Source organism: Cyprinodon tularosa, unplaced genomic scaffold, assembly GCF_016077235.1.
Source record: "Cyprinodon tularosa strain WSP-4 unplaced genomic scaffold, ASM1607723v1 ctg576, whole genome shotgun sequence".
In the NCBI taxonomy this organism is placed as follows: domain Eukaryota; kingdom Metazoa; phylum Chordata; class Actinopteri; order Cyprinodontiformes; family Cyprinodontidae; genus Cyprinodon; species Cyprinodon tularosa.
This window is the reverse complement of record NW_024039314.1, coordinates 84,345-92,268: the sequence shown is the minus strand read 5'-3', so window position 1 is coordinate 92,268 and position 7,924 is coordinate 84,345. Positions and strand designations below refer to the sequence as shown.

Genomic DNA, 7,924 nt, shown 5'->3' with positions numbered 1-7,924 from the left:
TACATGTTCATAAATTACAGTTGACATGGTTGACTACATGCTGTGTCGGAGCTTTTACTCCTTGTAGTACAATGTGGAAAATGGATAAATAATCATTTAAAATTGTTTAACCATTTATTATACTCAGTGAAACTGTGTCATAGACTTTTTATATAGATTGGAGTAGTAGTTTCAGTTGTTTTTGTCTAGCAACTGATGTAAACAACTGTCAGTATGAAGTGATTCTAACTAACTAACTTACTAACTAACTAAGCTCTTAGTTGTAGAAATGAAAGACAAGGAAATATTTATGGCTAGAGACGAGAGTTCATGCATGTTCATTAACCAACAACCACCTTTAATCAGATTATTCCAATATCCGAAACCGCTTTACATGCTTTGCACAAATATATTTAAATGTAAACATAACATCAGTTCATCTTTCTAACACAGGGAATACTACTACTACTATTTGTAATAACATTATCAATATATAATGCCTTTGGTGGTGCAGTGGGTAGCGTGCACAACGCATGTATGCAGGCCTTAGTCCTCGACGTGGGCGACCTGTGTTTGAATCCGGCTTGCGGTCCTTTCTCGCATGTCTCTTCCTCTCTCTCATACTCCTTTTCCTGTCAGCCTACTGTCAAAAAATTAGATTGATAATCAACTTTGAATGGGTGCTCATAGAGCACTGCAATTTCTTTTGCAGATGTTAAGTTGGCTGTTTAATAAAAAAAAAAGAATATATAAAAATATGTTTTATATATATATATATATATATATATATATATATATATATATATATATATATATATATATATATATAAACAAGAAGTACAAAGCTTGTGTAAGAGCAACTTAAATGTTTTCCTCCATGCATTTTCATCATGACTTGATGTCTCCAAATTAATGCTTTTAACTTTCAAGACAGTTATTCAACTTTTGTTATCAGAGTTACACTTATAATCTAATTCAAATATTAAGATGAAATATGTCTTTGACTACTTTATAGGACTAGCTGAAAAAAGAACAGATAGATGGCTTTTCTAGAGATGTTGACCCCTCAAAGCACTTTACACTATAGTATAAAGTGCACTAATGCTCACACATTCTTACATCAATGCAAAAATTGGTATTCAACATGCGGTACTTGAAAGGGTTCATATATCAATGTGTCGGAGTAAACAGTGTTAGGGGAAGATGGAATTAAACTCTTGACCTTTCAGTTGCAAAACAACTTTTATACCCACTCGTTCTCAGCCTGTTCTATTTAGATAATATCCCAGCTTTTTGTTGATTGTCCTCAACTGGTTACATATCACATCATTTAAGCTCCTGGAATCTTTTTTTTTTTTTTGCAGCTGGATTATGTTGTTTCTTCTCATCAGTGACATTTTCCCTTTGGGTATAAACCGTTGGTTATTGGTTCTAAAATAATTTAAGGTGTATAGCTACAAGTTGAACGCCACAGCTACAAGGTAATTAAATTTATTTTTTTTCTTTTCACTGCATGAAAAGTGAGATTTTCGTCCCCGTAAACCCCCGTAAACTCCCGCAGATCTCCCTGATTTTCGTCAGTTTCCGACAATTTGCTATCCGCGCTTGTCCGCGTTTGTCGTGCCACAAATTGTCGGAAACGGACTCTGACGTATGTGGAGAGCGATCAGCTGTACTAATGGCCCTAATTAGCATATGAATGCAGTAAACCCGCGCGGCTGGCCAGGTCTGGCTTGAATAACCTACTCAGTATTGGCTGAAACCACTATTCTCAAACAAGTAAAAGCGCTCGTGATTGGCAGCAAAAGCAAACGTGGCCACGCCAGGCTTTAATTTTCTTACTGAGTATTGGACGGAACCACTTCTTTTTAAACAAGTAAAGTCGCTCGTGATTGGTTGGCATATATATATATTTACATATAAATTTACAAATATATATATACATTTATGAATATATATTTATTCATTCATATATTCATTCATTCATATATTTATTCATTCATATGCTGTGTATTTATGTTATCCTATACTACTACACAATTATTAGGCTACCATCAAGGACATGAATGAATTTATACAGGAAATGAACATTTGCCAGGAAGCTGTTTATGCAAAGAAAGAGCTTTATTAAAACACACACAACTATATACAACGCGTATCCAAACACATGCGTATCTAAAAATTACAACTCCGTGAACGGTCCGTTTGCTTCCTCGGGGTTGGAGGTAACTGGCAGCATTCCCTCCGAGGCAGGTCCGATGTGCAGACGCCTACTGTGCGTGGCCCTGTACTTCGGCATTGCTTCTAACCGGGACTGCAGCTTAACACAGAGTTCAGTGAGATCCGGCCTACGAAATGGCGGCGACCGTACAATCCATCCAGAGACACCGCCAACGACGCCATCTTCTTCGACGGTGGCGGACTTCCAGAGTTCCACTTCCCCTTCTGCTAGCACACTCTGCCTCGCTTTCAGCAGCTGAAAAAAAAGCAATGAATCAGCGCACTGCGTATGGACACAACACATCAATTAATGCACCTGAAAAATAGTCACTAAATAAAGTCTTACCCTCTGTCTTCTGGCCCGACTCCGAGCAGATTGCTTGGCAGCCTCCGCACGCAGCGTGTTGGCTGGCAGCGTATATCTGAAGCTCCTGCGTACCGTCTGAAAATACGTCTTACAGGCAGCTGGAAAACAATTAAATGAGAGTGGTATGAATAAAAAAATCAAACGCAAGTCACAGTAACAAGGAAGGAGAAAAAATTAGAACAAGTCACTTACACACAATGTCGTCTTTATCAACATCGTGCAAATCTGGACTTGCTGATATGGCTCCGAGCAAATAAGAGGTCTGTGAAAACAAAATGTACAGCTATGATCGGTATCCATTTCCTTTTACCGCAGAATGAAAGCATATTCTTTAAATCTTACCCTTGCTCCGGTTCATAGCGCCTGCAATTAGTCTCCGAGTTGTGAAGACGGCGTACTGCTTCCTGTGAATCACAAAAAATACACTTTAATAATGCTTGTTCTTGCAAGGCTACTATTAGCCGTAGCTTTAGGCTAGGCTGTTATTAGCCGTAGCTTTAGGCTAGGCTGCTATTAGCCGTAGCTTAGGCTAGGCTGCTTTTAGCCTAGCAGGCAGTAATCAAACATATATTTACCGCTAGCATCTCTTCTTTGAGTTCGTCTTGTTCGATGCAGAGTCGCCATCGCGTCCAAGAGGAGTTTTACCCTGAAATCCCACATACTCCGCTCCAGACCGCCTGCACAAAGCAAAGCATCCATCCTCCACTGTAGCTGCACACCGCGCCGCTCTGAGTTTCTTGGAGATCGTAAAGAGCATGCGGGAGATGAACCAGGGTTTCCGCGGATAAATAAAAATTATTAAAAAATCATTCTTTTTTTTTTTTAAATCAAGGCCTTAATTGGCACTAAAATTATTTAAATATGTTTATCGAAGTATTTATAATTCTTTAATAAAAAATGCTTATAAAAACAATTTCGTCAGATATATTATATCGCTCCAGGCGGAGCAAAAGCTAGAGGATATATATATACATATATATGTGTGTGTTTTTACATACATACAGGAGTCATGGAACTGTGCTTACAGTTCCTTCATATTTCATGTACACTAATAACTTGTGTACATGGTTCTTGTTGATGGCATTAAAATCATTTCAAATAGCATTAAAATAGCATTAAATTAGAGTCACTCATTCCTGTATGAACCCTGTGAGCGCTTAATTTAATATGACATATTAAAAAAATCCCACCATCATCCAGCATATGTTCAGTTTCTGCCCAAATATATATATATATTTTTGTAGATTTTTGTAACGGGGATAAGGATAATTCAAAACTGCTTTTTTTGAATGAACTTGTTCACTACTCCCAAACTCAGCATCTCTTTTCATTCCTGTAATAAGAAGTTTCTTTTGAATGGATTTGATTAAAGTTTAAGTCCTCATCTCTCATCTCCATCAAAATAAATATTTTGATGGAGATGAGAAATCTGCTTCCTCGTTGGTGAATAACCAATAGTTTGGATCCAATCATTTAAATAAACGGTGTTAGTTTTTTTTTTAATATATAAGAATTGTGCTATAATTTCTAGTCACTGATCTGTTGCTGCTATATTTTAATTTGACGAACTGGAATTTGTCGATGCTCTTTTTCCTGTTTGGTGCGATTGCAATTGCGGATCTTGACCTGGCCGGACCTTATGACCACAGTGTACCAATCTTCTGATGGTTACTTCCAACAGGATAATGCGCCATGTTATAAAGTGAATCATCTCAGACTCATTTCTTGAAACTTTTCCACTTAAGTAATTGTGAATTGAGCATATTGACAGACATTTTATTTTTTATCTTAAATGCAATTTTTTTTTTATAATTACTGCTCTAAATGTATTGCTCTGTCAGCTAAAGATCTGTTTTGGTCTCTATACTTTAATTAAATAAATCAATTCAAGCTAAATTGTAAGAGGCTATACTGAGCCTGATCTCTTTGTATCAGAGATTTTCTTACCTTTTAGAAAAATGTCACTTGGAGTAAAACCCCCCCTGCAACCCTGATTTGCATTTGTATAGCTCAAAGCATGTTCATTTACATGTTAAAGCCTCCCCTAGAATTCCATGGGGGGCAGGCATGGGGGGAACACTGCCTAAGAAAGTCCACGTCAATTTCTGACAATTTACGGGAGTTTTCGGCGAAGCCTGCAAATTGTCGTAAACTGCCGCTAACCTGAAGTTCCACGACAATCTACAGTGCCGCATATTGACGAAAATCCCACTTTTCATGCAGTGTTTTACTTGAATCTGAAAAATAAAATGCAGAAAGGAATCCCTTTCTCAGCTATATCCTTTTGTGTCAACTTTTAAAATCATAGCCAAAAGTAAGTATTTATATACAAAACGGTTGTTGATATACTAAATATAATTTTCAGGAGAAGCAATAGTTTTATTCTGCACTACTATAGACATTTTTTCCACAATGTCTGTTTTTTCTTCTTAATCCGTCCTTTTGGGGAGAAAGCGGTTGCTATTATATTTTAATTTTTACTTTAAGCCGGCTAAACACTTGACAAATTTTTTCCCCTTTTTGCGCCAATTCTTCAGTCATACAAGAATTTTTCAATCGGGCCGAGGCTCAGCCTCATTCTGCGCCCTGGGTAGTGTAGTATACAGGGGGCAATGAGGGGCAATTAGCCTCTCACAATTTGTAAGGTCGGGAAAAAATCAAATATGGTTGAAATTCAGCTGGCCGTCTTAAGGTGTACGTGGGCAAATCCTGCTGTTTATGCTGGGCTAGGAGTGTCTATTAGCTGATTTACCAGAACTTCAAGCACTGCACATGTGCAAACAAGGGAGTTCTTCTTCTTCCAGATTGACGAGTCTGACCTGCGCCATCTCTCTCAGCTGAGTCCGACGTGTTTTATACGTGCAGTGTGAGCAGGCAAATTGCATCAAGGCATTGGGCCGTACAGTGCAAGGACATGCATCGTGATTTGTGAACTTTTAAACCCTGTGGCTTTGTTGTACAGTTTGAGCTGTAGCTGTGTGCAAGAATTGAAAATATCTGATCATTGACAAATTCCAAACCTGGATATCCTAAACCCATTGAACTGGAATAATTGTGCTTGTTGTTGTCATGACCACTATGTTTGATAATCTACATTTATTCTTATAGACGGGCATCCCATTTTGGATCTGTGAGTGAGGTACATTTATATATATTCTGTCACTTATACATCGGATGATCCAAAGTGTTTCACAGAAACACAATGGACAGATAAAGAGAAAATAACAAAGCATAAAAGCAATGCAGAAAATGAAATACTTCGAAATACAGTTATTAAAAATATAAAAGTCAGAGGTGTTCCTAATAGTTCATTAGTTAGATGTTTTAATCATAAGGTGCTGTAAAAGAAAAGAGAAAAGTGCTTTAATTCTGATTGAAAGGAGTCATCAGTTTCTGCACATTTAATTGAGTTTGATTCACAGCTGAGGAACATAGAACCTGAATGCCTGACCTGGTCGCAGCAGTCCATGGCAGACAAACACGAATCATGACCCTAGGGCAGCCAGACGCCCCACAGAGAGGTAGATCATCAGTGATGCACAGGAGCAGTTGCCCCCAGGCCAATATGGCACAAGGGAACTAAGGACTAAGGGAACTAAGGACTAAGCCACATTGCAATCTGTGGCTACCAGGCCAACACGCCTCACTGGCACCAGCCCAGACCAGGAGCCAAAAACTCAAAAGGACCAAGGTATGGAGGGCATGTTATCATCCGCCTGGGGAGCTAGGCCCTGAGAAAAAAAGAGGAAAAGATGTAGATCAGTATTTATAATCTAATCACTATGATAATTTATAAGTTACTACAACAATTACTTTCCCTTTGGGACTAATAAAGAATTTTTAAATTGAACTGAATCAATAAGCCTCATGGGAATACATATTTTTATGCATTATACAGTATATGTCTCTATGTGTTGAATAAAGGCAGAAGTTTGTTGGTTGTAAATGTAGGTTTTATCTTTTGTAGAAGATCTACTTACATGGCTTTGTAAACAGTCAACCATATGTTATGTAAGTTTGATTAATTTTTGGTCTTAGTCTTAGCTTGTTATAAAGAAAATAAAATCCAAACAAGAATTCTTAATTTCCTGAAAAGAGCATTAAATACTCTAAAATGCTTATATGTTTTAATACTTCTCATGAATCATTACAGCACTGCAGAGGAAATATTAAGTATCTCAGGATACTGCGCAACTGCGCAACAATTGTTTTACTCTGCTATTCTGGAACAGGATACTTAGCAGCAAAGGCCAGCAAGTAGCCTGGCAACCCTATTAGCATAATTGCATCATTAATTGTGAATCCTTTTCACTCTAAAAAATAGCAGCTGGTAGCGGCTGTAGCTTATAGAGAAGAAAAAAAGCTGCACACACACTGGTTTGTAATGAGCCAAAGAAATGCCTGCTGCCTCATTAGCACGAGATCCCTGCGGGCCCCTTTCACTGAATACAAGGGGGTCTTGGGACGGTGAATGACAAACCCAGGGCGTTTTGTATAGTGGAGTCATTCAGGTGAAAGATATTACACTTTTCTTCCCACACTCAGTCACATAACTCGGCCTCAGTGCTTACCCCATGGGGACTCTCCGCAGTTGATTGTATCTCTCCAAGAAATGCAGCTACCAAACTTGTGGTGAAGGAGTATTCCCTTGGCGACGTTTCTTCTATAATGAGGACACTCTCCTGGCGTTCCTGGCTGTCTCTGCTGTAAAAGTGGACACAAGGAAGACTACATGAATAGGATGAATGCTTGAGTAATTAGAAGTGTTAGGGTGATCTAGAATTAGCAAAGGAATGACAAGTGCGAAAGCCCGATCTTTATTTTAACACTGAGAGAACCTTAGTGAGTGGGCAGAGCATGATTCACAGCAGGCTGTGTCAGCAGCAGGCTGAAAACAAAGCAGGACTTCTAACATAACTAATTTCGAGTTTACAGTTTTATTATACTATTGTGCACATGTTGCTATGTTGCTCTTCTTTGCAACACATAGTCTACATATACATTTTTATCAACCTTGCAAGCGAGATATAAAAGACAAGACACAAAAAGTGATTTTGAGCCACAAAGTTTGAAATTAAATTTTTTTGTTATAATTTAAAAAATTGGTTATAAAAATGTATCAATATATATATTTCTGGATACAGACATCGGTCAATACTTTGAATCAAAACAGATCCATTATTTCTATTTCTAGGTCAATGAAAAATAAATCAGATAAGGGATCCGCAGAGGTACCGAAGGAGAATCCATGCCGGGCTCAGGGGACAGATACAAGGTTGTTAGCAGGCAGAATCCATGAAACAGATCCTAAAACAGATCAGACAAACAGAGCAGAACTGGGTCAAACAAAATTTGGAA

General features: G+C 38.0%; 1 long non-coding RNA gene across 2 annotated transcripts; it reads right to left on the bottom strand.

The window, feature by feature from the left end:
• Positions 1 to 370: 370 nt before the first annotated feature.
• Positions 371 to 7,393, bottom strand: LOC119797239. 2 transcript variants are annotated; one of them, XR_005282563.1, is made up of 3 exons: positions 7,138 to 7,393; positions 6,018 to 6,297; positions 371 to 622 (listed from the first exon to the last, which is right to left on the bottom strand). It is a non-coding gene; the product is annotated as an uncharacterized LOC119797239 (long non-coding RNA). The 2 variants fall into 2 exon arrangements; XR_005282564.1 differs by having other exon boundaries at positions 371 to 619.
• Positions 7,394 to 7,924: the final 531 nt, after the last annotated feature.